Source organism: Gambusia affinis, linkage group LG10 (assembly GCF_019740435.1).
Source record: "Gambusia affinis linkage group LG10, SWU_Gaff_1.0, whole genome shotgun sequence".
Lineage (NCBI taxonomy): Eukaryota > Metazoa > Chordata > Actinopteri > Cyprinodontiformes > Poeciliidae > Gambusia > Gambusia affinis.
The window spans coordinates 11,747,445-11,774,337 of NC_057877.1; the positions used below are offsets into that span (position 1 = coordinate 11,747,445).

At 35.2% G+C, this 26,893-nt stretch overlaps 1 protein-coding gene across 1 annotated transcript in view; it reads left to right on the top strand.

The window, feature by feature from the left end:
* Positions 1–9,185: 9,185 nt before the first annotated feature.
* The window catches only part of rorca (RAR-related orphan receptor C a), a 38,848-nt gene continuing 21,140 nt past the window's right edge, over positions 9,186–26,893 (top strand). The window contains exons 1-3 of the mRNA XM_044128687.1: positions 9,186–9,205; positions 17,557–17,633; positions 25,933–25,982. The gene's annotated coding sequence lies outside the window, so the exon portion shown is untranslated. The remainder of the gene's footprint in view (positions 9,206–17,556; positions 17,634–25,932; positions 25,983–26,893) is intronic.

Consider the following 26,893-nt stretch of genomic DNA (forward strand, 5'->3'; position numbering starts at 1 on the left):
GTCTTTGACTTTTTATTTACCACCTGTATTTAGCAAAAGCAAAATGTAAAAACAGTAGCACATTGAGTTCCTCTACAATGGATAACAGATTTTACAACATCCTTTTTTTAATGGCACACTACAAAACAAAACTGCTAATTCTGCTAAATATATCTGATTTAATGATTTAATGACATTACAAAAGGTATATTAATCAAGTTAACTGGTTTATTTACCAAAAAACAAAACAGATGAGACTTTTACTAATTTTGAAGTGAATCCTAATTCATTCAATATGGAAGACATTCTAGCCAACGTTTTGGGAAAAAAAAAACTATATATATATATTGTAGGGGTGCTATTAATTTTGACCTCAACTGTAAAGACAAATGATGGAGCATCATACAAAATACTAAAATAGATGATGGAAAAACACCCTGGTCTGTTTCTGTGACGTCAGTATGAAGATTGTGGAAGCTCGTTTTGTGGATCTGTGAATCCTGGTTAAATTACAATTTGCAGCTAAATAAAACAATTACAAAAACAGATGTTACATGTTTTTTTCTAGGGGTGATCAGTCTGATTATACAGAAGAATCTGAAAAGTCGTACAATAGGTTATCAAGTATTAATGGGTGAAAGTGGCAACTTAATTTCCTGCTGCAAATGAAACTTAGGCTTTGTGTGTTTACTCAAACCTTTCTCAAGATATTCATGATTTAGTTCACCTAACACAAGTGTTTGTTTTTTTTTAAAGAATGAGTTCAAAGTTCTACATTTTTCTGAATGAAAACATTTTATAGCTTATTAACCTTAAAACATTAATATTGGTTCTTGTTTTACATACATTCTGCTAAGCAGAATATCCTTTCTCAGATGGAAATGCCTTTCTAAAAGTAGCCATCATTACCTGTTTAAACCAACGAAGTAATAAATGGCAGCTGTTAGACCATGGCAAACTCCACAGCCACCACTCAAAGCTTTGTCAAACACAAAATAGACAGAACTTGGGAAATATTGAGACTCATATGAAAATCTATGTAACTGTAATTGAAGCAAATGACATAATTGCACAGCAGCTTTGTTGTAATTTAGTGGAACAAAAATTATGGCCTGAAATTTTGTTCAGGGACTTTGGTTTGGATTTTTCCTCCTTACAATGCAGTCCATAACTGATCCATTAAAAGACATTTTCAAAATTAGAATCATGCGTTTCGGCTCACATAACGTTTATCTTAAAAGAGCCACTTAATAGAAAGACGTCATTTACAGAGTAAAAAACAAGCTAAATCATTGAGCTGAAGAAACCATGTGCCAGTGATTTAAATTTTAGTTTAATAAATATCTTCATTGTAATGACCAGACTTTAGTATAAGCCAACAAACTGAGAGTGTACTGACTTTTAACTTCAACAACAGCACCGTCCTAAGACTTTATCAGGGATGTTTCTTCAGGTTTTCACTGATCTTCTGTGGATGATTTCACTATTGGTGTTATGAAAATGCTTAAGAACAATAACAATCCTTTTCATTTTAATACATTTTAATATAGTCTTGCACATTTGTCTTTCTGGTAGTAGTAATTTTATTCAATAAATGAAAACAAATCTTACTAATGTCTTATGTTTTTAATGGAACCACCCACTCTTCCTTGTGTTGAATATCAGTGTTGTATTCTCTCTCTTCTTTTCTCCAACCCCTGGAACTTCAACTCAGTTAAAAGCCAAGACTTTATAAAATAAGAATAATTTTTAAACATGGATTTGTGAATTATTTTCACATCTACAATTCACTTATATACACAATATTTTCAGTTTTGTGAGTACAGATTACATCATTTGTAATAAAACTGAAGAGACATTATCTGTAATGTATTTGTTTTTTGTAAATTAAGCTCTGTAATGTTAAATAAAGTTTGGGAAATTAAGATTCATGGAACCGTCATACTTCCATGTTTCATTTCATCGCTAAAGTGAAATGAAGTTATCAAATGAGGACTACATTTGTTAAGGGGAAAAAGCTACTGAATGCAGCAGGAAATGAGTCTTTGAAATCGCAGAGGAGGAATTTTAACTCATTCTTCTTTTCATTAATGTTTGAAATGAGTCACATTGGAAGGTTTTCAACCATGAATGACTGTTGTGCTCTTGACTTTTAATCGCATTGAAGTAAAGGCGTTACGTGGGACACTGTAATGCCTTCATTTGGGGTTTTTTCAGAGGTGGACGTGATGGTGTTCTTCATATCATTGTTCTAAACTAGTATGATTGAACCACAGGTCATGATCTGATGGTCAGATATTTTTATCTGAACATTGCTGTATAGAACGCTGTATTATCTAATGCAGTGTACTGTATTTAGCCTTCTTAAATAAGAAATACTGACCTTAACTGAGGTCAATGCAGCCTGCAATGCAGTTCCTTTGTGCCAGAGCAATCCTCCTGGATAAATCATGACTGCTCTCTAGAGTAATTTTGGAAGGCCAGACACTTCTGGCAAGTGTCACCACCTTTTGAGTTTTTCTGTATATGTGGATAATGGCTCTCACTGTGGTTTACCGGAGCCAGAAAGCCTCAAAAATGACCTTGTTACCATTTTCACACTAATGTTGCTTTTCATTGTTCACAAATTTATTCAGATTGAAGCATTTTTGTAATATACTTTTACTTTTTTGCTCATGATCAGGTTTGGATTGGGATTTTTTTCATTAATAATTATTTCAAAACAACATTTTGTAGTAAAAAAAAGACAAAGCAAAAGGAATTTGTAAGAGGGTAAACACTATTCTCAGAAATGTACATATATTTCTACAGGTAAAATATCTAAAAGTTAAAATATTTATGTAAGTTCAGTGTCATAGCCTTGCAAAGTTGCTATTTGTTCCTGTCACAATTAAATCTGCAAAAACATCAACAAGTGAATCGCTGGAGAATCAGGGACAGCGGCTTCCTGATTTTTTGGACTGCTACCCTTAACATCTGAGCCTCAGCTGCTGTCAGTATTGCATTATTTATTTTAATATAATCAGTGTTGACCTTTTATGTGTATCCACCTTTCCAGCCTGGTTTTCAGATGTACCTTTGTTTCACTTCTCTGTGGCATAAACAGAGAAATTAAATAAAATATGAATACCTGTATATTAACCTACAGATCATCGTGTTCTGAACGTTAAGAGGAAAAGAAGGACATTTACACTACAGCTACTTTTGCATTAAAAATTGCTCTGGTGCAATCCAAGGCAGGGGGAATTGATGAAATATTCAGTACCGAGACTCCTTAATTGGAACGGTTTTATGACTCTTTCACTAAAATTCACACTATCTGCTTTAATGAGCAAGCAATCATGATGGAGCCACATGGGACATTTATTCATGAGGGAACAAATGGCTCAGAAATTTTATCCAGCCCCTAATCAGCAACATAATACCATCAGTTGAAATCTCAGCTAACTTCTGCCATTAGACTTATACCAGTATCATTTCTACCATCTTTATTACCTTTCAATAATCTTAAATTGTTAAAACTGGCGTGAGCCAAAAAGCTACGAATAAGATTGTTAATGAAGGCTAATGAATATGTGTTTTATAAGGTGCAAAAAACTCAAGTGAACCAACAACAGCAACTGGATATATGTAGAGTCCTTAATATTTATTTCCACTCTTGTAAAGTAAGTATAAAAATCATCAACACATATTCTTTTTCAAATTAAAAATTGTTGGGATTCTTTTCTTTTATGTTATTGCTATGACAATGGATAAGTCTTAATGCTTTTTACATGTTTTTAGCCATGGGTGCAGTAAAAGTTGAGTTTGCTTTATATTATGTGAAATTTATATAACTATTTGTTGGTTTAGGAAGCATCTGATATTTTAATAAATCTACTTAATTTTCTGATTAAAATGTCAAAAAGGTTATCTTAAGTACATGAACAGGTAACACAGCATAGTGTAATGCTACCTATAGATAGCAGGACACTGCAGAAAAACTGCAAAACAGCCGAAACACTGAGTTCTTTAAATCAACACAAAAAAAAAATCGACATTTTTAGATTTGCTTTTGACCCGCAATAAATTGAACATTGACCAGCATATATCATGTGTATTGATGATTTCGATGATGGCACTCAACAGAATGTAATGTTTGTTACAGATTTCCCATTTGGTGACTGTATGTTGCTTTTATCACTTTTTTATTTTTGTGTTTTTATGATGTAGAGTACTTACTGCTGAAATGTGCTATACACATAAACTTGATTGATTTATTGGTTCTGTTGACATTCTCAAATGGAGGACGTTGTTGATCAAACACACTAAGCAATATTGTTTCAGTCCAAGCTGAAACAAGCATTAAAACTGCTTTTAATGAATTTTAAAAGTAAAACTAGAAAGAGCCTTTATTGTTGGACCTCCCTTTCAGCCCACGTTGCCCAGTGAAATCTGTTTCTTGACCTCTTTTTCTCTCCTCTACTTTTCCCAATCCAGCTCATCATCTCTCCAGGGAGCCTATCAGCCCGTTTCACATCTGTTGAGTGGTGCAGGGCTGAGAGGATATGTCAGTGCTTCTCATTCGCTTGTGTTTTATGGGAGAGAAGCCCTCCAGTGCTGCAGTGTTCGAATGACAGGTTTGAAGTGACTGACTGCATGTGCCAACTCTGGGATAATTTACAACTTGTTTACACCCAGATAATGCCAAAGTAAAAAAATATATATATATAAATATATATATATATATATATATATATATATATATATATATATATATATATATATATATATATATGTTTTTTATATATATATTATATTTTTTTTTATATATATATATATATATATATATATATAATTGTTTATCCCAAACATGTCTGTCTTGCTGACCGTTGATTTGACTCTCTGTTCATCTGTCCATCCAAACATACAAAAATTCTCTTCTGTCTCCACGTCCTGCAGCAACTCGCTCAGATTATGATGAATCTGATTAATGAAATAGACTGAAACAGTGCCAGTGGGCACTCTCTTTGATTTGACTCTGTCTCCACTTGAGCTCAAACCAAGGCCATCCCTCTAACTCTCCAAACCAGCATCTGAATTCTTGGAAATACTAATATGTTCACCTTACAGGGTTTTGAAGGAAAATTGGAAGCAGTAAAATATCTCACTACACACGACTGCGAGAAAAACATGCAAAGGCCCTTGCATAATTATTTAAACCCTTTAAAGTTTTTGCACAATTCACAAACTGACCTGTTTTTGTTGGGATTTATTCTGCTAGACCAGACAAGTCAAGCTCAAGGCCCTCAAGCAGATCAGCCACACCACTGTATCCCATAATTTCACAGAGTTGTGATTAATGGCCCAGCCAGTGCAAGGTTCACAATGCAGTACATATCCCACAATGCAATGCAACCGCTACATATGTCTCAAGGCGGAGATCCGACAAGTTACGCTTATGGGAGAGTGAGACAAACCAGAGAAACAAGTAATGGACAATTAAGTGAGCCTGTCTCACAAAGTGCACATTTTGTTCAATGACATCAAAAGGCTCTTTGCTCCATTTAGCCCCACTTTTAGTTGTCCTGCTGAAAAGTGAACATCCACAACAGTATCAAGTGTTTTGCAGCTTCTAACAGCTTTTCTTCCAATATTGTGCTTAGGTCTATCTATCTTTGACCAGATCCTCCATCCCCGGCTGCAGGAAAGCTTCCACACAGCACAACGCTGCCATCACCATGTTTCAGCTAGGGGATGATTTTGGTCTCATCTGAATAGATCAGCATGTTCCACATGACGTTGTGTCTCCTAAGTAGCTATCTGTGAAGTGTATGAATAATAGTTCAAAGCTGGTCAAGAGATCAGAAGTTTACAGGGGCCCTTGTTGGACTCACTCATTGTGGCTTAACTGCTTTAAAACTAGGTTGAAGTTTGTGATTTTGATGTGAACAGGTGAAAGAAAATTAACACATTTGAAAAGTGCTGCTATTATCCATTTTAAGGAAAAACAACCAAGGACAGGGAAGATATTTTACTGTATGACTTCACTTGTGGTCATCAACATGCGAGTGTCAGGTGAAATAAAATAGGATTTTCTGTTTATTCTGACTTGGTGCTGTACTCATGAATTAAACAATATTTCAGACACACATATACACAGACACAATAAAAACATGCAACACTGATAAGGGCCTGGAGCAACAATTGGTGCATCAGAGCAGCTCTGTTTTCACATGTTTGCTCTGGGGTAACTACAGAATCTTTCCTGAAACCAAACAGAGACTTTGTGACACTAATGAGTTGACATCTGCTACATATGTAGAGCACGGAGGAGTATCTCGCGTGCCCTGAGCGCTAACAATTTTTCAAAACACACAAAAAAACTAAGTGAATGCAGTATTAGCGTTGACTACTAGAGAGGTTTACCGTGCACCTTTTATCTTCTCCAAGTTTAATAATCAGCTGAACTTAAACTCTTTTTGGTAGTTTGAAATATCATTTTCAGTTTTACTCCTCTGGTCTGACATAGATGAAAAGATTTATCAAGAAGAAAAGGGATAGTCTGAAATTAAACCAAGAGAACTGAAATGTAAAATGATAAGCTATATGAAGGGAGACTGCAGTCGAGTAGACTGTACTGGGAGGCAGGTGCAACTTGTTTAGTTTAAGTGGAAGACGGGCGCCCCCATGTGGACATATAGGGAAGAGCATATGCTTAAAATAAAGGCGTTCAGAAAAATCTGTTTCTATGTTGGCTCAGTGACTGACAGAAATGCTTGGCTTTGATGATAAGATGCTGTGAACAAATAAACTCTTTTGATTTTGAGGATGAAACTCACTGTATTACCAACACGCTGTTTGTAGTTGTGAGGATTATTTAAGTCCCGGTGTAAACAAAGCTGCTTCAAACGTAAAGCTGAGCTGATGCAGAACCGAATGTTTGTGAAGTTTTACTTCTTAGAGTGAGTCAGGCACACAGAAAGCAGAAGGCTGTCAGGAGATAGAGAAGACTTTCTGTGCTGCATTTTCTCTCAATGAAAAGTAATTAAGAACTTGACTCTGACGTCAACGGTGGAGCTCAAAGCGACACAAAAATGAATAAATTGTTTGGAAAAATCTGTCAATGGCTGAAACACAGATAGAATTATAATCAAATCTAAGTATGCATGTGCCTGGAGGAACCATATTTAAAAATGTCTCTAAATAGTTTGAAATCAGCCTTTCCGCTGTATAGAAAATAGTTTCCAATGTAAATTTACAGTAAAAGAAGGCCTCAAGGTGCTTAATTTTCAAAAACCTCTATGTGTCATTGTGTATGTACATCGGGCTCTGATAATGCTTGAGAAAAAAGGGTGAGTCTTGAAACTTTTTTTCTGGAGGTGTACAACGAGGAAGCCTTGGTTACTTAGGAAAAATGTCAACATAAGGTGGTTGAGGAAAATATGAGATCCACTGCAAGAAAAACTTAAATCATATCTGGACCTTGAAAGTTAATAAGGAACCTAAACACAGCAGTAAATCCACCCACAGAAATAAGGAATAGAAATCCCTGATCCGGATCAAGCTCACTTCTTGACCTTTTTGAAATGGTGTGAGGCGACCTGGAAAAGGCACAAAGGCCCTCAAAATATCTCAGAGATAAAAGTGATGAAAACTTTCCTCAAACTAATGTCACAGACTATAGTCAGTGGTTGCATAAAGCATCCGAATGAAGTTATTTCAGCCAATAGGTGTAAGACTAACTTTTTTTTTTTACTTTTTCCCCAATAGAAAAACATGTTTTTGTTGATATTTTGACTGATATTTTGATTTGATCCAAACCAAATTAGATTAAATATCTATATGTGAACATTTCTTGTTATGGTACAAAATGTTCAATAGACCTTGTGTAAGACTGGCAACACAACACAGCAACCCTACATGGATGTAGACAATGGATGGATGAATGACTATTTAATTGGATATCCTAATGATTTCAAATGACTACAGCTGTGTCGTCCTGAACACAACTCCAAATATACAAAGGAAAATCTTAAGATGTCCGAGCTGAAGGTTTTAATGATAAGCCCCAGTGCCTCGCAGCAGAAAGCTGAAGGACATTCGTTCACTTTACCTCACATCCTTTCTGCCGTCTGATTTGACTTCTTTCAACAAAAATTTAGCAAGTTGCAAATTGCGAGCATTAACCTGTGCAGTGGCACTTCATATCTACATCTGTGAACCTCAGAGGGTGTAGAGGCCTAATTATAGTCACTTGTGTGTCACTGTGTAGGTGTAATTAGAAAATCATCAGGGTAAGTGACTAAACATGTAGGTCTCATTGGCAAGAGTGCAAGTTCTGCAGCTGTGCCTCTGCAAACTGTGAGGGGGCGGGAAACAAACATCAACAAAACAGATAGCAAGGAGACCTTGATGTTTGATTGCTTATTGGTTTCTGCAGCTTCTGAAATAGCCACTAGGAAGCCAGCAGAAATAAGATTCAGGAAGGCAATTGGTCTGAAGTTACAACCTGAAGAGTTTATGAACCTTAAAAATTAACATCTAGAAGTCATCTCTATAGTTTTATTCTCACACCTTAAATTAGAAATTGTTACTAGTGCTTTATTAATAAGTTAGAACTCGATTTCAGTATGCCTACTACCTTTGAAGGGATATCAAACTAAAGTTAAATGAATAAATTACACAGATTAAACGCTTATTCAATAAAATAGAAGAAACTTTTTAACATGAGTGCATTTATTTAGTGGGGAATAAGTCTTTTATTCATCTCAGACCACAAGTTCTCTATAAAATTTACATCAGAGGACTCACGTGTCTGTGGAGGAACCTTGATTTAGTATCTGGTGAACAATTCATATGTTGATTTTGCTTCATGTTTTGGATCATTATCCTGCTGAAATATCAGTGGAAGCAACAACATTTTACAACAATCCTGTTGCTCTAAACCAGTGTTTCTCAATTCCAGTCCTCATGCCCCGTGCCCTGCATGTTTTAGGTGTTTCCCTTCTGCCACACACCTGGATTTAATATGTGGGTGATTAACAGGCTTCTGCAGCACTTGATGGTCATGCAATCATTTGAATGAGCTGCTCTGGAGTAGAGGTACATCTAAAACATGCAGAGCAGGGGGGCCTGAGGACTGGAATTGAGAAGCGCTGCTCTAAACCATTCATGATGTAAATTGAGTCTGACATGTGGCACCATTTCTGGGGCCACAGATCATCCACCAACCAGTCAGCATCAGGTACTTTTCTGCATATTAATATTTTGTCTCATGTCAAACCCACAGGGAGTTTTTATACTGTTTAATTCTTCCGATCAAAGCATTTAGTTGCAGATAAAACTCAAGCAATCTTTAGTAAACTGTATATATTTGTATCTCTGATGGTCAGACAGAAAAGTTATTCCCAAACAATTAGTTGGCTTGCATCTAGCTTCTAATGTTTTAAGTGGCATCTCGTTGTCACCATAAGATGTGCCATTCTCAACAACAGGTAGCTTTGGAAATTATTTTTTGATTCTTTCTTGTTTACTGCAATTGGGGGTAAGACAAATATACATCCATATCTACCTTAGGGCTCAGGGGCTGAGACAAACAGGCCACTATCTCACATTATATTTTACCTGGTGAAAACATTATGTCACAAATCAACAATTAAAATAAAAGATTTGTCTCACAAAGTAAAGTATAAAGTCAAAAAAATCATTTGCATTGAAAGAATTGTTTGGAATACCATGGCAGCATAAAGTAAAAGGTGGATTTTCTAACTTTTTCTGTATAAGAATACAGAAAAAGTATTGACATAATGACACATTTATTTAAAGCATTTTTGTTTTATGTAAGATTTTTTTTGTGATGCTTTCACAGTAATCAGACTGGAAATATGCAGAGAGAGAAGGGAGGAAGACACCCAGCAAAACTCCTAAAATCTGGAATCAAATCCCATATGGCTGCACCGAGGACTAATGTCCTCTTTATATGGGCTCCTCTGCTACGCTACACTTGCTCCCATTTTAAGACTTTTTGCACATATTTAACAAGTAAGGCCTATAAATTTGCCTGCAGTTATTTTTAAAGCCTGTAATTTAACATAGAAGATATAACATGTCATATAGGCAATATTAGAATAAATCAACATTTACAGCTGACAGTAAATTAATGTTAGCCATCTAAAAACGATCTTCTCAGGCAAATGTATCAGTTTTTCATCACAGGATAGCCATTAATGTCTTGAGGCCAGATACACAGAATATTTTTGACAAATCTTGCTGTAAACCATCTTTGGGTATTTCTGAAGGTAGAAGAGCCGCAGTTTTTTTTTTTTCTTTTTCTTTTTTTTTTTCAGGCTGGGTGACTTCAATCATCCTTTAACACACGCCACTGATTTTCTGACGGACTCATCTCTGGACTTTGACAAGGACAGTGTCAGGAATTTCAATGTTTCATTTAAACCATCCAAGAATATACTATGGGCTTCTGTCAAGGGTAAATATTTTTCATGCTCTTTTTTTTTTTTATATATAAATAACAGACATGCAGTTAACAAACATCCCAGGCCCAGTGGACAAATCGCATGACCAGCATGACTGAATATGAGGATGGTGTTTTCAGTGGTGGTTCTTGCATAAATGGTGCCCTATGTGAGACTATCCTTAATTTACCTCAATCAAACATGTCTTTAGCGTCTTCTGATTCACTCCAATTGTATATTTTTTCCTTTTTATAAGAACACTTTTGTAGAACCGACACCTTAAGGGCTTCCAATACAAAAATATCTTTGCTTAAGAGTTTTTGCAGCTTTTCTGTGGTCATGTTAACCTTCTTTTTCACCCCTCTGATTGTCCTTTTGGAAAGTTTCCATTGTCTGCCCTTTCTTGATGGGTTTTTTGGGTTTGCTGTGCCACACACTTTCCTCAAATTGGATTTAATGGTGTACCTCTTTAAAACTTTGTCCGTGACCTATTTCTTAAGTTTCTTAGGCTTTAATGTGCTGTTTGCTTGTTAGGAGGTGTGCAACTTCCATGCAGTACAAATCTAGATAAATTGTAACTTTTAGATTGCAAACATAAGGACTGGGATGCAAGTTAAACCAAGTATTTTCCACAAACCAGGTAAAAGAAAATAAAACATTTTTTTCCAGCATTCATGTTAAATCAGGCAGACTTTTCTTTTCTTTGAGGTTATTCAATACCTAAAACAGTGGGCAAGAATTAATTTTCAAAATAAAAAGTAAATTTGAATTCTTTTAAACATTTTAGAAAGGATTTCAGTACTAAGCTTGTTATTGAAAAAAATTGCTTAAATGGAAGCACACCAATGAATGAGGGCAAGACCTCAAACATGATGCTTCCCTGCATGACATCATGTGAAAATCCAAAGAAATCAGGCAAACATCTGGATGAGAACTGTGCACCTCCCCCAGTTTGATTCTTTCTGAAGATGAACCTCCACTGGGTAAAATATGACAACAGAAATGTAGTTGAAGATGGCAAGATGGAGTCATTATTCACAGTGGAATGAATCCTGTACCAACCTAAGCTGAAAGGCTACACTGCAAGGAAGAAGCCTTTTCTCCAAAGTCAACATAAAAAACCAGGCTACATTTTGTAATTGCACACAGGACACAGGAATTTCAAAAAATAGTTTTTTATTTTGTTTTTTTTGTAAAGTGGTAGAGCTGTTGCCTTGCAGCAAGAAGGTCCTGGGTTTGATTCCCGGCCCGGGGTCTTTCTGCCTGGAGTTTGCATGTTCTCCCTGTGCATGGTGGGTTCTCTCCGGGTTCTCCGGCTTCCTCCCACAGTCCAAAAACATGACTGTCAGGTTAATTGGTCTCTCTAAATTCTCCCTGTGCATGTGTGTGTGTGTGTGAATGGTTGTGTGTCCTGTATGTCTCTGTGTTGCCCTGCGACAGACTGGCGATCTGTCCAGGGTGAACCTGCCTCTCGCCCAGAACGTAGCTGGAGATTAACACCAGCAACCCTCCTGACCCCGTTAGGGAGAAGAGTGAACAGAAAATGGATGGATGGATGGTTGGATAAATTGTAAAGTATGTTAACTCGTAATTGAAGTATTTTATTCATAAATCCTGATATTTTGTAACAAATTTGTTTGTGTTCATCCGGATGTGTCCAGAGCTTCCTGTTTGAGAAGGTCAATGTGTGAATTCACTCCATCTGTTTTTCTGTAATGCCATATCTCACCAAGCAGGTATTAATAAAATGATAATTGACAGAGACTGAGAGCCGTTTTAATTTTTGATACTCACATGGTGTCTTGACTATGAAATTTTAATCTAAATTTTGTTGATGATTGCCAACTAACTAATTGTTTGGCATAGACAAAAAAATCCTATTGTTACACAACACTATTGTGAGAAGCTTATGGAAAGATATCCAAAATATTTGACACAAATCACAGTTTCAAATATTTTCAAACAGCATAATTGACCTGTTTTAGGTCAATTATGCCTAATTGACCTAAAACAGGAATATTTTAGTCTGATTCATGATCAGATAGTGAGAAATGGAATCTCTTTTGTATGTAAATATTTTCATCTGTTTGTGACTTCAGAGTGGGATTTTTAGATGCTTTCTTTAATTATGTAGTTTTAATTTCTAACTGCACTCATTGCTGCATGTTACTTTGATAATGGGTTTTTTCACATACCAATCAGTTGAAGTAAACTTTAGCAAATTCTTTCATAACAAGACTTTGTAGCATCAGATAGTTGTTCTAATTTCACACTAAGAACATTGTGCATCATTTTACCAGTTTCCTGCAGTCGTCTTGATATTATGTCAGATGTGACTGCAGAAACAAAAGAGGAAAAAAAAGAAGATAACTATTACAAACCTAGAAAACGTATAATAATCTTTGAAAGGTGTCTGGTGAAAAAACTGCATTTGATCAAAACAAATCTGCTTACATTCTCTATAATTGGGTTTTTAATTCTCTTGTTGTTGCTTCTGCTAAAAGGAAAAATGACAGCAATCACAATTTTTATGTCCAACAGGAGTCCCATTAGTTTGTATAATCTCTCCATTCATTGCAGCCTTTATGCAACAGTGTATGTAGGGCAACATATGTGTAGAAAGATTAAATATCAGAGTTTTCTCTGTTATGTTGGTGCAAACTGCCTGTGTGACGAGGATAAAGAAAGACTGGCCAATTTGTAGATGTCGCAGTTTATTGGAACAGAAGGACAAAATGCTGTTCTTTCTGTGATGACCGTGTTTTTGCTTTTTGTGTCCTCTTCAAAGCAGCTTCAATCTTCACCTATTTTCTGGCAAGCTCTCTCCTTTATTTGTTCACTCCCAAACACAAAGATGTTTATGGGCTTTGAGAGCAAATTGGAGAGGCGACCAATGTCTAGAAACCAGGTCCAGAGGTCAGTCTACTGCTGGTGTGCTTTGGGCCGCATGTTGAGACTGTCATTAGACAGACTGAATCCAGGGTGTTTCTGTTTTGTTGTTCCCATTTTGTGTTGAAAGTTATGTATTGATGGTTTGTGTAGGTAAGTCAAAAAAAAAAAAAAAAACTACCTTTCTTAAGAAAACTTGAAGACAAAATGCTTCTTTTATTTTAATTTTACCACAAAATCACATTAGTATTCATTGGTTTTAAAGTAACCTGATCAGAAAATAATACCTGTTGTTAATCTCAGTATAAATACTGAAAAACAGTATAAATATTGTTTTTCATCATTTAAAAAACAATGGCACAATGAAGACAAAGGCACACAGCAGACAGGTCAGGGATAAAGTCGTAGAGAATTTTACAGCGAGGTTAGGTTTTGAAATATTGAACATGTCACAAAGCATTGTTCAACCATAATCCAAAAATAAAAAAAAACATATGCCACAGCTGAAAATCTTCCAAGACCTTCCAGCTGCAAGGAAACAGTTCTAGCAACTGCATCACTGTGCAGCCCATGGACAATTACTTCCTTGTCAAATTGTAATTCCATCAGAGTTAATTTGTTCTTAAGAAATAACTAGTAAAAGGACAACAGCTCTTTAGAAGTCAAATTTCTAAGTGAAAATGCACACACCCGTCAGTGAGAACATCTGTGTAATTCAACCACCTCCATTTTGCTTCATCTCTCTTTCTCTGTGTTTGTGCATATCAGTTTACATAAACACAGCAAGCACTCTGTTTCTGAAGCTTCTTTTTCAAGGTGTCCAGTCTTGAACCTGATCCACATTGTGCATGTGGAAAAAAAGGTTTCCATACCAATATATGAGCAGCAGAGGAGTTGTGAATAGTCATGTTTTTATACGTTGCACTTGTTGGACACATTCTTTACAAAATAGTTCAAGTTTGGTTGAAGTGCATATAAAGTGACTGAGACTATCTTTTTTTTTTTTTTTTTTTTTAAGTTTTTTCATGGATTGTCAATTGTATTTAGGTAAAGATTTTTACATGGCAATTATAAGACATAGATATACTTTGATTTTGTCATACCTGTGGTTGTGTTTTTAGGGTTGTTGCGAGAGGGAAAACCTCCGCGCCAGTGCACGTCCTTTCTATCTTTAAATATGCTTCCTTCCAGTTTTGGACTGTAATTAATCCCATCCATTGTTCCATAATTTCCAGCCTGTACACCTTCCCTGTCCCTGCTAAAGAAAAGCACTCCCACAGCATGATACTGACTCCTCCGTTTGTCACCATCAGGATGATGTGTCCAGTATTTGTGTTTTAGTTTCCTCCTTGCACAACTCCCATGAAAGTTAAATGTTTGCAGCCTATTTCTGATTGCAAATTATGCACTTTCATATAAACAGTAGAAAGTCTCTTTGAGTTTTGTGGATATTCTGATGATGGTCATTCTTATTTCAACAAATAGAACACCAACTAAATAAACTCAAGGCTTAAACAGGGTACACACTGTGGTTTAATACATGCAATAAAGATAAGTATTACAATATTTAAGAAATGTATTTCAAGAACCAGTGTCTTTCCTCCTTTCTTTTTCACCAACTATAATGTACAACTGATCACAAGCTACAGTCACAAGATGTGGACCCAACACAGAGTCAAACAAACAGAACAGAAAACAAGCAACATCTTTGTTTTCTGTTTGCGTTAACCTCATTTCTGAGGTTAACCTTCTTTGCCACATTTTCACAAACTGAATGTGATCTTCAAACCATGTTGATTAAATGTCACAAGTACTTCAAAGCATCTTTATTCGGATCTTGGACACAAATGCTGTAAGAGGGAAATCAATTGGTTTAACCAAAAACGTTAAACAATTAAAATCAAACTGAAAGAAAAATCCTGATCTGGGTCAGATCCACTTTCCTGGGAATGCAGTCTGATCAATTATTAACAACCTCTAGCATGGTCTGCATCAGGTCACACTAATTGGGGATTGCTTACAGATGCCGTGTTATGTAATGAGAAATTCTACACACCAAGTGAGAGACCTAGCTAATACTGATTGGTGAAATTATCAATTTACAAGAGGTGCTGTGCTCCTCAGATAGGCAGTCCAATAACAGCAGACATGCTTAAAGTAAATAAAACCATGATGGAGCAAAAAGTGCAACTCTCAGTGCCATATCATTCTTCAAATGTAACATTTCATTAAACTTTAATAAGAAAGCAATATGAAAATGATATCCTTATTGAAGAAAAACATGTATTTGAAACCATGAGGATGTACAGAAATCAAATTTAAAATCTTTTGGATGTTCTAGAATATAATTAATGCATTAATGAGCAGACAATAATAAAATCAACAATCTATGGAGCTGAACATATAATGTATTTAACTGTACAATGTGCAGCAGACAAATATATGGTCTGTAATCTTTCTTCTCCTGCATCAAACAGATAAAGAGAATGTTTTCATTGCTCTCCCTAAAGATGGAAGCCTGCCATTATTTATTCAGCAGTAGAAAAAAGTAGCAGTTGCGTGGCAACAAACCCTAAACTCTGTGAATCCTCTCTGTAATCACACAAATCAGAAAGCGCTCACTCTTACTTAAAGGAACGTACAAAATAAACAACCATTCACACCGTTGGCAAATTGGGTGCATGTAAAATTTCATTTTTAGAGAATGTTGTAACCCTAAGGATGAATATGAGTACAAATGCTTTATTAAAGGGAAATGTGGGTGTGTAACACTTTTTTGTCTGTCTTTCTCACCATCTCTTCTTTTACTTTTTTTAATCTTTGTTTTACCTTCTAACGTGATACTTACCATGATAATATGCTTGATTGTGTAGATAGAGAAACGCATTTAGATAATACATTTAGAGCTATAAAAAATAATTAAAGAGACTTGTTTCAGTTATCAATGTTGCTGTCTTTATGACCCCCTTTCACATTTTTATTTATGTATTCTTTTCTGTAGTTATTTGGGTGTCGGCATTGAAATATTGGGTAAAATTGTTTAACAATTGACTGTCATTACATATAAATTATTTTTTTTCTGCAACTTGGAATGAGACAAGCTACATTTAATAAAAAAAAATTCAACCTCTCAAAGACAATAGCTGATACAAATGTTGTCCAGTGGCATTCATTTTCAAAAAATTTACTTTTTTTTTTTAATTATGTTTTATGCTCTGGGTCACTTGCAAAAAAGTGTAGTATTGACTGGACCCAGGTTGAGGAAATGTCTCATTTATGTTCTTAATTAAGAACATAAATGTTTTACATACAAACAGATCTACTGCCTTCATGCCTTCCTTTAATGTGTTTAAGCAGTAAAACTAACTAAAAAGGAAAGTTTAGATTTTTTTTTTTCAAGTGAAATCATAATCAGTAGTGCTAGAAAGAGGACCTTAAGGTTTTGAAGGATTGACTTGAAACACTTGGTTCGAGCTTTTAAGAAAACACAGCTGTCACATGATGACCAATGATGTTTGGGGATGGATGTCATCAGTTGCTTCATTTGTTTTTTATAGTTTGAAGTATTAGCTTCACAAGCTGGAATGTGGTGTTGATGTCAACAAATGTTTTGTTCCTTTTATATAATATTTCTGATGCATAGATCTAACATTTTCTGTCTATTTTAAAAATATATATTTTGATGTGTAACGATGTACTCAAGAATTCATGTAAATAAACAGAACATCAGCAGATTACGTTTCTCGCCATTACTTCATCGGTGCCCTTGAAAGGTTGCTGTAGCTTTAGTTGACCACCAGATGTCACTGTTCCTAATTAGACTGAGACTTCAAGCTTCTAATCATTTTCAGCACTAGACGGAGGCTTCACCTGCCTATCACTATCAGTAATATTTCCTTCCCTTTCATACAAACGCTTTCACAGTAGAAAAACTGAGGTAATAATCGAAGAGCTGTGAAAAACTAATCAGATGAAACCTCTGTTAAAGATGTTTTTTAAGCAATTTAAAACAACTCAAATGGTAAATGTTTATATGAGTGGAAACTGATAACCATCTGCACTTTCTAAAGAAATTGACAATTTATTAAACTTACACTTGGCAAAGGCTGCTTGCTTTATCAGTTCAGTTACAACTCGACAGTCTGCTAAGGGTGGAGCAGAAATGTGTTTCTTGCCAGCGGAGTGATATTTGATCAACAGCACTGACCATTGTACTTTTTTTGTCACTTTCCAGAAATTAATCTGGCGGTTACAAGATCAACTACTTCCATCATATCATCTGATTCTGCTAAAACAACTAAGACTGACAAGGTTTTGTATACGTACTATGTTTTATCGGAAGTTATTAATCATCTGATATTTCACACTACCGTTTTTAAAGTTCTGGTTTATTTGAACATGATTTATATTACAAGCTAAGGCTAGGTTAAATGAGGCTGCAAGCACAATCAGATTGCCTATGTAAATCTACTTGAATAATTTCCAGACAACTGTAAGACCTGAAAAAGAGTGGAAATGTTGAGGTCATTACAAGAATGGCATCCAGAAGTTTACACCACTCTTTGTGAACTTAAAGGGAATTGACGAATCACAGTTGAGGAGGCGGACTGATATAACCTGCAGCGCTCAATTAGCACAATTTGAGTGGAAAAACATGCCTATTTTACTTCCTTCTTTTCTTTCTTTGTTTTTTCCTTCCTAACAGACCAACACAGGCCTGTAGCTCTCCTGTCTTTTCCGTAGCTTGCCTTCCAAACCCCTGAAGAAATCAACCACAATTTATACTAGTGTGACATCAAGTAAGAGGTCACCAGACCCAGAAAATACAAAGCTGCTAGTCCTGTCAATTGCTCTTCTTTAAGAATCTGTGTTTTACAGTCTCATTCAGCTGCTATTCCAAGTACAACAGAGAAGTATTTGCTTTTTACCTCCTTAATGTCTGGTTAGTACTTTAGAACAGACCGTTGACAGCTACTCAGGTTAGGTTTTTATTTAGCTGGTAAGTTCAACCAGCACCTGTGTGAGGTCAAGACAGAAATATTTTTTTTTGGACATTTTGGTTATAGCTGGGTCAGACTTCAAATGCATGATATTGACAGCATTTCATCTAACATTAGCTTTTTAGCTAACAAATTGTTCTATCTGTTATCACACAAGATAGAGCAACTTAATGTTATGAAACATGGTAGTGACCCACAACCATTAGCACAATCTATAATGCGCTTTAGAGGATATCAATATTTAAGCTACTTTGCTGTAGAGGAGCTAAAGAATATTTATTTTCTTACTGTTTATATTCTTCAACAAATGACAAGCAGAAAATTTTTCTTTGAAAAAGATTACAGACTGTTTCTCTTTTTCAATGTTTCTGCTTTTTACATTTCTGGATGTTTCCACACTGCATGGAGTATCGTATGCCAACAGGCTAGTGCTAGCCTATGTGCTATTATTATTTTAGCTTTTTAGCTCATTTTAGCTTTTGCATGTTTTTTTGTTTTTTTTGTTTGTTTTTTTTTCAAACTTCATGGAGTATGTTTCTGTAGGTCAAGATGCCAGTCCTAACTTAGTCCTATCATTAGTATTTCGGCTAGCTTTAGCTTCTTTGCTTATTTTAGCTTAGAAACTGTTGTGATCGTACTGTTTAGCATTGTAAACAGTGTTCTGTATGAATTTCTTATTTACACAGGAAATGTGTCAGTGCACACATTTGAACTTGCCATATATTTATGATGGAATATTTTAGACCTATAAACTGGGAAGAAGTTTTACTTACTAGAAAAAACAATAATACCTTGGAGTGAAACATATTTCTGTTTAAGTCTGTGTGCATAAATTCAATTAAGAATCTGTGGCAAGACTTGGAAATTCACCCAGTCTGACTGAGCTTGAGCTCCAAAGAAGAATGAACAACGTTTTCTCTAAATGTCCACAGCTGGAAAAGATATACTCCAAAAGACTGGTAGTTGTAAATACATCTACAATGTATTGCTTCAGGTCAAGCTAAATATAAATCCAGTGATTGTTTCCCTGACCTCTCAAAAATATAACCACATCACTTCACATACCTTCAGTGTCTGAACACACTTATCCTTGCAGTGTTGAAAGAGGGGATATTGCCTGTCTTCAGCGGTCAACAGGTATAGAACAGGTCAAGGGGTATAGAAAATTTCTGTAAGGCACTAGTTATAGTCGCAGCTGACTCAGAACCTCTGGGTATATCAAGGGCTTTGTTTACACAAAGTAAAAACCTAACCACTCAATTTAAAATCTGTGGTGAGGTATCTGTAAAAAAAAAAAAGACTCATAATCCCCCAAAGACAATCATCTACTTTACTTTGTAAATTATTGTACTGTTTTAAGCATGCTTTCCACAAGTTTTTTTTAAACTTTTATTTGATGCAATTGGAAAAGAAAAACAAAATACAGGAAGGCAAGAAAAACACTCACAGGTCTCAACACCCGCAGCAGATGGGATGTGGGGAGATCCTGTCTGGTTTTTGTTGTTGCTCAGCTTGCACATGAAGGTCTTGCTTGTCAGTCCATGTTCATGCACAGGTCAGGCTTTTATAAGTAGGTTAGAAAATCCACTGCATATCACACTGATTCATCAGGGATAAGAAAATCCTCAGCAGGATGGTCGCCTGTGCAGAAGCTATCGTCTTAATTCATTTTGTAAGTATACAAAGTGCAGGAAACGTAGGACGCAGAGAGACAACTTTTGGCCTTAAAGCAAGATTCAAAACCTGGCAGACAAACAATTCTTCATCAAGCTACTTTAGGTTGGCTTCTTTTTAACATATTAATTTAATTTTGTCTTCAGTATTTTAACTGTTACTAAAAATCTGTAATAAAGCCATGTATGCATTTGGAGAGACATTAACTCTGAAAAGTGCAAAGACTGTCTCTGCTCCCTTTTTTTTTTTAGCTAATTTGTTCCTTTCTTTATTAATTTTAGATGACTGGTTGCAGCAAAAAGCAATTTGTAAAAAAAAAAAAAAAAGCGTATTCCACCTCTACCACCTTTTAACCTGCTTACGTCTTGGAAGAGAAGTGGAGAAAAAGTGGTCTTGGTGCCGAGTGTAGAAGATGCAGAGGAAACAGATCATTCATTCTAAACAGAAGAAGATTACTTACATCCGCAAGTTTACTCAGAGCATGTTTGCTAGAACTCAATACTGAAAGTGGAGGGATGCTTCTCTGGTATCCTGGTTGTGAAAGATACTAATTGTGTTGTGGCCATTTATGCTAAATTTTTGTAGTTTATAATTTCTACCTAATTTAGTTTTGTTCTTTGGGTTGTTAGAATATGTTTAAGTTAATTTAGAACCAAAATTTGTAATTAATTTTTATATTTGGAATTGTTTAGATTACATTGCTAATTGTTAGACCCTCCCATTAATTTGTTTAATTAAGAACACACCGGGCGCTTGGTGGAGGATTGTTTAGCAAATGTCTGGTGTGGACGGGAGGTTTTGTAGAATAATTTTTTTGACCACTTTTTCCTACATTCAAAACACTTTTTATACCTTCAAATCACTTTTGTATACCTTCAAGCCAATTTTTGTACCTTCAAACATAAAATTGAGATCAATTTTCGTTTCGACTAAGTTACAAGACGTTTTTAGTCATTATTTTTTCTCTACTTTTACAAGAAATAAATCAATTCGGAAGTGCGTACAAATCCAAAACCCACATGTTACCACCCACGGCTTTTATTGGAAATTTTAGGTTTTTGGAACAGAAGGCCGCGACAAATTGTCCAGCAGAATAAACAAGGTAATCCAAAATTAAGTCATTTTGTGGATTGCATTGGGAAAAAAGCACAGCCTCTCTGTGCATTACAGTGAACACCACTGTATTTGACATACTGCAGTTATTTTCTACATATAGTAAAGAGTGCACATTTTTAAGCATCTGGTTTAATATGCGACTAAAAATGTTTTTTTGTTTTTTTTGACCTGCTGATATTTGTCCAATAACATCAAAATTTTAGACTTGTGTCCATTTTAAGACTCAACGTGTCTGAAGAAAACCATTGCACTTTTCTGAAACGGAAGCAAATCCTGACATTTTTCAGCTGTTGATGCTTTACCTCACAAAGCAGTGTGATGAATTAGTATTCTATATCACTGTGCATTATGGCTTATTTTATCACATGGCACCCTACGTTTGTTTGCTTTGCTTCACTAGAAAACCTTCAGAGAACAAAAAAGGTCAAAATTTAACAGAAAAATAAACAGCAACAGTCATGCAAGTTTGATCACTTAACTTATAAGCTAAAAGTCAACAAAGTAGAAAAATTCCCTTTCCCCTTAAATGGAATAATTAGATTGCTTTTTAAAGTAAATCATTACTTTGCAAGAATATTAGTGTTGTTGGAATGATACAATATGTAATAATACTCACATTGAAATGAACAGTGACCTTTAGTAGTTATGCAACTCTACAAAAAGAAACAAATCTGCATTTGGAGAGCAATTGAATACACTCCTACTGTTTGAAGGTCATAAAAGTCTAATTTAAAAGCACACATTGTAGCTGGATTACAGGTTTCTGAAATGCTTTAATCAACATAATGATTGATGAAATTTCTTAACTTATTTATACATTTAAGAGCATCTGTCCCATGCTTTTTCATATCATTTCATCTCATTCATTTGCTTGCTTGACAACTTTGCTTTACTGTAAAATACTGAAAAGTTAAGGGTAATGTCAATAAAATACTAGATATACATCTAGCCATCCATTACACTCTTATCTTTGTAGGGTTGTGAGGGCAACTTTACTTTACTTTACTATTATAGACATCAATTAAATTAATGGTTTGAGAAAGATAAAAGCAAATCAGTAAAAAAAAAATCACGCTCTAAATATCAAAGCTTTTTGAACACAAAAGCTTTGGAATTACAGAAGTAATCTAAGAAATTACGTCTTTTATTGCATAAATCTGCACATTCAAGGTAACCTGTGGCTAAAAATTTGAGTAGATTGTGTTAAAATATTGATAATGTGTTTATCCCAAAGTAAACATACTCAATCAGCAGAAAGTGACTTTGTTTTGGCATTGGAAACCTAATCGAGAACATGGTTCAACCAGTCTATCTGTCTGGGTTCTCCTTTCTCCTGAGCAGCTGTCGAGCGAGGGAAAGTGAATCACATGCAGTGTACTTGTCTAGTATCCAAGGATATAGCATAACACATAAAACACAGACTGTACACGTTTGAGTGAGGTGTTGAGATTGGCGTGACTCAAAGCCTGCAATCAGAGTTGGCTATTAATGAGCAGAAGTGTGTTAGTATCTAAATGATGTAAAATCCATGCAATTTTTCTTGTTTTAAGAATCATTAAACATGGAAAAACAATCCCCTTGACCCAAAAAAAAAACCAAACAAAAAAAACATAACAAATCTGTTTTTTGTTTCTCTTCTTTTCCTGGGCATCTGGTCAACAGGAAAAGCCATATGGCACAGTTGTGTGTAGTGTGTGATGTCGTGCCAGTAATGGATGTTACATATATGTGTCAGTCTTTGCATACATAAGCATGTTAGTGTGAGTGTTACCACACCTCCGGGGCAGATGATGCATTACAGACAGGCCACCGGGGTAGGAGGCCTGCAAGGCTGTTGTCATGGAAGCGAGTGGTGGAAACAGCAGATCTCCTTTCAGTATCATCTTCAGATCACTGGGATATCCACTTGGCTTTCTTTGTATGTGTGTAACAGGTGTGGCTTTAACTCCGTTTCTCTTTCTCCTTTGTTCTCCTGGAACAAAGGAGAAAGACTTTGTTAAAAGAGTTTATTATGAGTGAATGGCTGTTTTATTCACTCATAATAAACAGGATCACTATTACATGTAGTAAACGAAGGACTGGGTAAACAAGTTTGAACCTAACAAAGAGTTTTTTCCAATCGACACAGTCAAACTTTAAGACAAAATTTCAAATATATGGGCGGTACCTAGTGGAGTACATCCTGGACAGGTTGCCAATACAACACAGGGAAAAAAACAACCAAAACATGTACACACACATCTAAAGAAAATTTAGCGAGGAGGGAGGAAGACAGAGAAGACAGAGTCCAGTATATGGACCTTTATTTCACAGACATTAGGATATTTAATATCAATTTGAGCAAAGTTAAAACAGTAAAAATTTAAATAAATAATATGAACAGACGAAAAGACCTTGGATAGTGAATTTTTATGATGAATAGGGTTACGAAAGCAAATTTTTCCAGAAGGTATTCCGATAAACAATATTGTTGTTTTGAGACCATTTTCAAGTAATGAAATATTAATGCAAGAACACATTCACAAAGATCAACAAACTTTAAATTCTGCGGAACATTTAAAACTAAAGCTGGAATACATTTTAATTATCCAAAATAAAGAAACAAAACAGATACAGCAAATAAAATGACAAACAAAATTGTCCTTCTATAAAGGAAACCAAATTACCAAACTGAAGACTTTATCATCCAGTTTTTGGCAGAAAGAGAAAAACAATAAATCATGCCGATGGTTGATTTTCTATTGCGCTTGTTGGAATTTATCATGTGATTAATTGATTTATTGATTATTTTGACAGGCCTAACGTTTAATGTATTTAACCTTCAGACTATAATTTATTTTTCCTAGATTTTACAGACTGGCATTGTAAAAGGTCAATTGTAAGCTGTATTCAGTTTACAATTCACTTGTTCTTATTTTCTCTTTTTTTTCTTGAATGCCAGTAAAATCTGTTGACTAAGTGTGAAAAAAATACATTAAGCAACATCGATTGCTGATGAAAACAAAACAGAATGAACAAAAATATGAAGTTCTGTATCATAGATACTGCTCACAATTAATTAGGCGAAGCCACATCTTTCATGGTAGTTCATTTTGCACCTTAACAAGGCAGGGTGTCTTTTCACATATGCTTGAGTTGCATAAGTGTGACGAAGCTCAGCACTTGCTTCCAATGAAGTGGAAGGCGTGAAAAAACAGCATAGAGAATAAATGGTAAATTGAAGAGAGACACACTTTCAGTCAAATTATGGTTAAAGAACTGCAAACTCATTATTACACATCATTCTTTAAGCTCACTGCTCTGATTGTTTGTGCTCTTATCTGAGTTTTACACCACAAGCCCTGAATGAGGAATATTATGCAGAAAAGACAAAGTTGAGTGTTGCTGGACAGCTACTATTTTTTTATTTTATTTTTTCCCACATGTGGACAAAGAAGCTTGCCTACCTTTCTCTGTTATAAAGTAGGTTTTTGGAACAAATCTGTGTTTCTCCGCTTTTCACTCAAATCTCTGTCACAACTCAGAAAAAATAAATAAATAAATTACCTGCAGTTTGTGCTTCCTGTCCTGAATGTCAGTCTATCTGGAAGTGGAGAAATATCGACGGGCAGCAAACAGTGTGTGCGGAAGGACAACGGCCAGAAACACCATGTTAAAGGTCAGCTTTAATTGGATGCCTATTGTACAAATATTCCATGTCAAGACTAAACAAACAACCTGACTCCTGATGACAGGCTGTGAAACTAATGTGCGACCAACGGTGATATTTTCAGCCATCTCTGGTATCAACAGCTGCACAGGGAGGAAAAATACAGAGCCAATAAAAAGCTGAAGGGCATGGCAGTGTGTCTCTTTGTTTAGATCATCCTGCCCCTCTAGTTCAACTTGCCACAATTAAAACAACACTCATGCTTACTGGATGATGAGCATAAAGAAAAGGAATCACAAAGCAATACTAGCGTTAGCTTATATCATTCAAACAAGCAGAGTCCTTTAATTGACATCAGTGCTCTTTTTGTTGGGTTTTGGGTTTTTTGTGTGTTTGAGTTTTGATCATTTCCTTGTGGTGTATTTGTGTTCAATAGGTCTTGGCACATTCAGTTCATTTTTATTAGAATTTTGTTTCCATATCAATTTATCTCTGTTTAGTTTCTTAGATTATTTTGTGTTCTGTTCCTTTAATATTTGATTAAATTTTCTAAGATTTTTGTTAGGTGTCCCCTTTCAGTTTGAAGACCCTTTCAACTTTAGTACAACTGTCTCTGTGTTAATTAGCTTCCCTCCCTCGGTTTCCCTGATTTCTCCCAGCCACCAATTTATTCATTTGGTTCCACTGTCATTTTCCCTTCCTACCTCTTTGAGCTTCTGGGTTTTTGTGGCTCTTCACTGGATTCTTCCATCTCATTGCCTGCTTACTAACTGCATTCATTGGCCTGCTCCTCTGGCAGATTTTCTATAATTTCTTATTTGTATCAAAGCACTCAATTTTGCCAATCTTTCTCTGTGCTTGGGTCTTCTAAAAACTTCAAACAACACTATTTTTTCAGTTAGATTTAATCCAAATCTAATGTATAACAAAAAATTAAGCAACCTCCCCAATTATTGGCATTCTTGGTAAAAGTGTGTAAAAAAACAAAACAAAAAAAACCCAACCTAATATGCACTTTTTTATGATTCCAAACAAGTGAAAAACGCAGCCTTTAATATTTATTGAAATAAATTATTTATTGAAATAATCAATTTGAAGTCCAGGTCAAAAAGTTTGACCTGGAGTATAAAAATCATGTAACACAAAAGTATGTTTCTCTTCTCCCACACAGGAAAGATGTCCTCTTATTATGAAAGAGATGAGCTGATCTTCACACATCAGGTAATTTCTGCAAGGAAAAAACCTACTCATCTAAACTTTCCCACATCTTAGTCAAAGTAATTTTTAATAGTAATATTTGATGTGATGATTTTGGGATTTGTTGTTATTATGCAAGTGATTTCCATAAGTAAGGAAAGGAAGCAAAAAATATCCATAATTAATTGACAGAAAAACACTGTGATATAAAAGCTACAATAAATAATGTAAACTTCTGCAGATCTTCCTGATAAGCTGAGGAACTAAGTTCCCTACTTTAGGTGTTTTGCGGCGAGGTCATTTTAAGCATGCAGGACAAGAACGGCTACTCTTGGTTGTGCATGTTTGTTTCCTAAAACAAATATGAGAAAATAAAAGGCAAAAAAATCAAATGAAACACTCAAATAAACCTCTTTTCAGTTCAGTTTTGATTAACTATTGAGATAGCACTTATTTGGGATGATGTCCATAATGAGTCAATATATCAATGTTATATTAACATTTTACTTTATAATTTAGTGCAAAACAGTAAATGCAATTTGAAAATTATCCTTTTAAATCTTTAAAAGTATGTTAATTAAGTATTTCTGGAAAGACATATATGAATATTTTCTTAAATATTCTTTATGGATGGTTTTAAATTTTCAGTTTTGAAAATTGATATTGCCGTATTTTCATATAGTTTAAATTCATAGAAGGAAATGCACAAGAATGCAGAAAGAACTTTGCACTTATTGCAGTTTATTGCAGTATTTTTTAACAAGCTTGATGTCGTACTGGTGCCTTGCACATGCCTCTATGATATAACTGGTTCAGTGGTACTACAACTTTGGACTCTGAGCATACTGTGTGTGTTACACTCCAGTATTGCAGGTGACAATAATGCACAGGACTGCCAAATGTTTACAAAGAAAACTAATTTAAGACATTTCTCA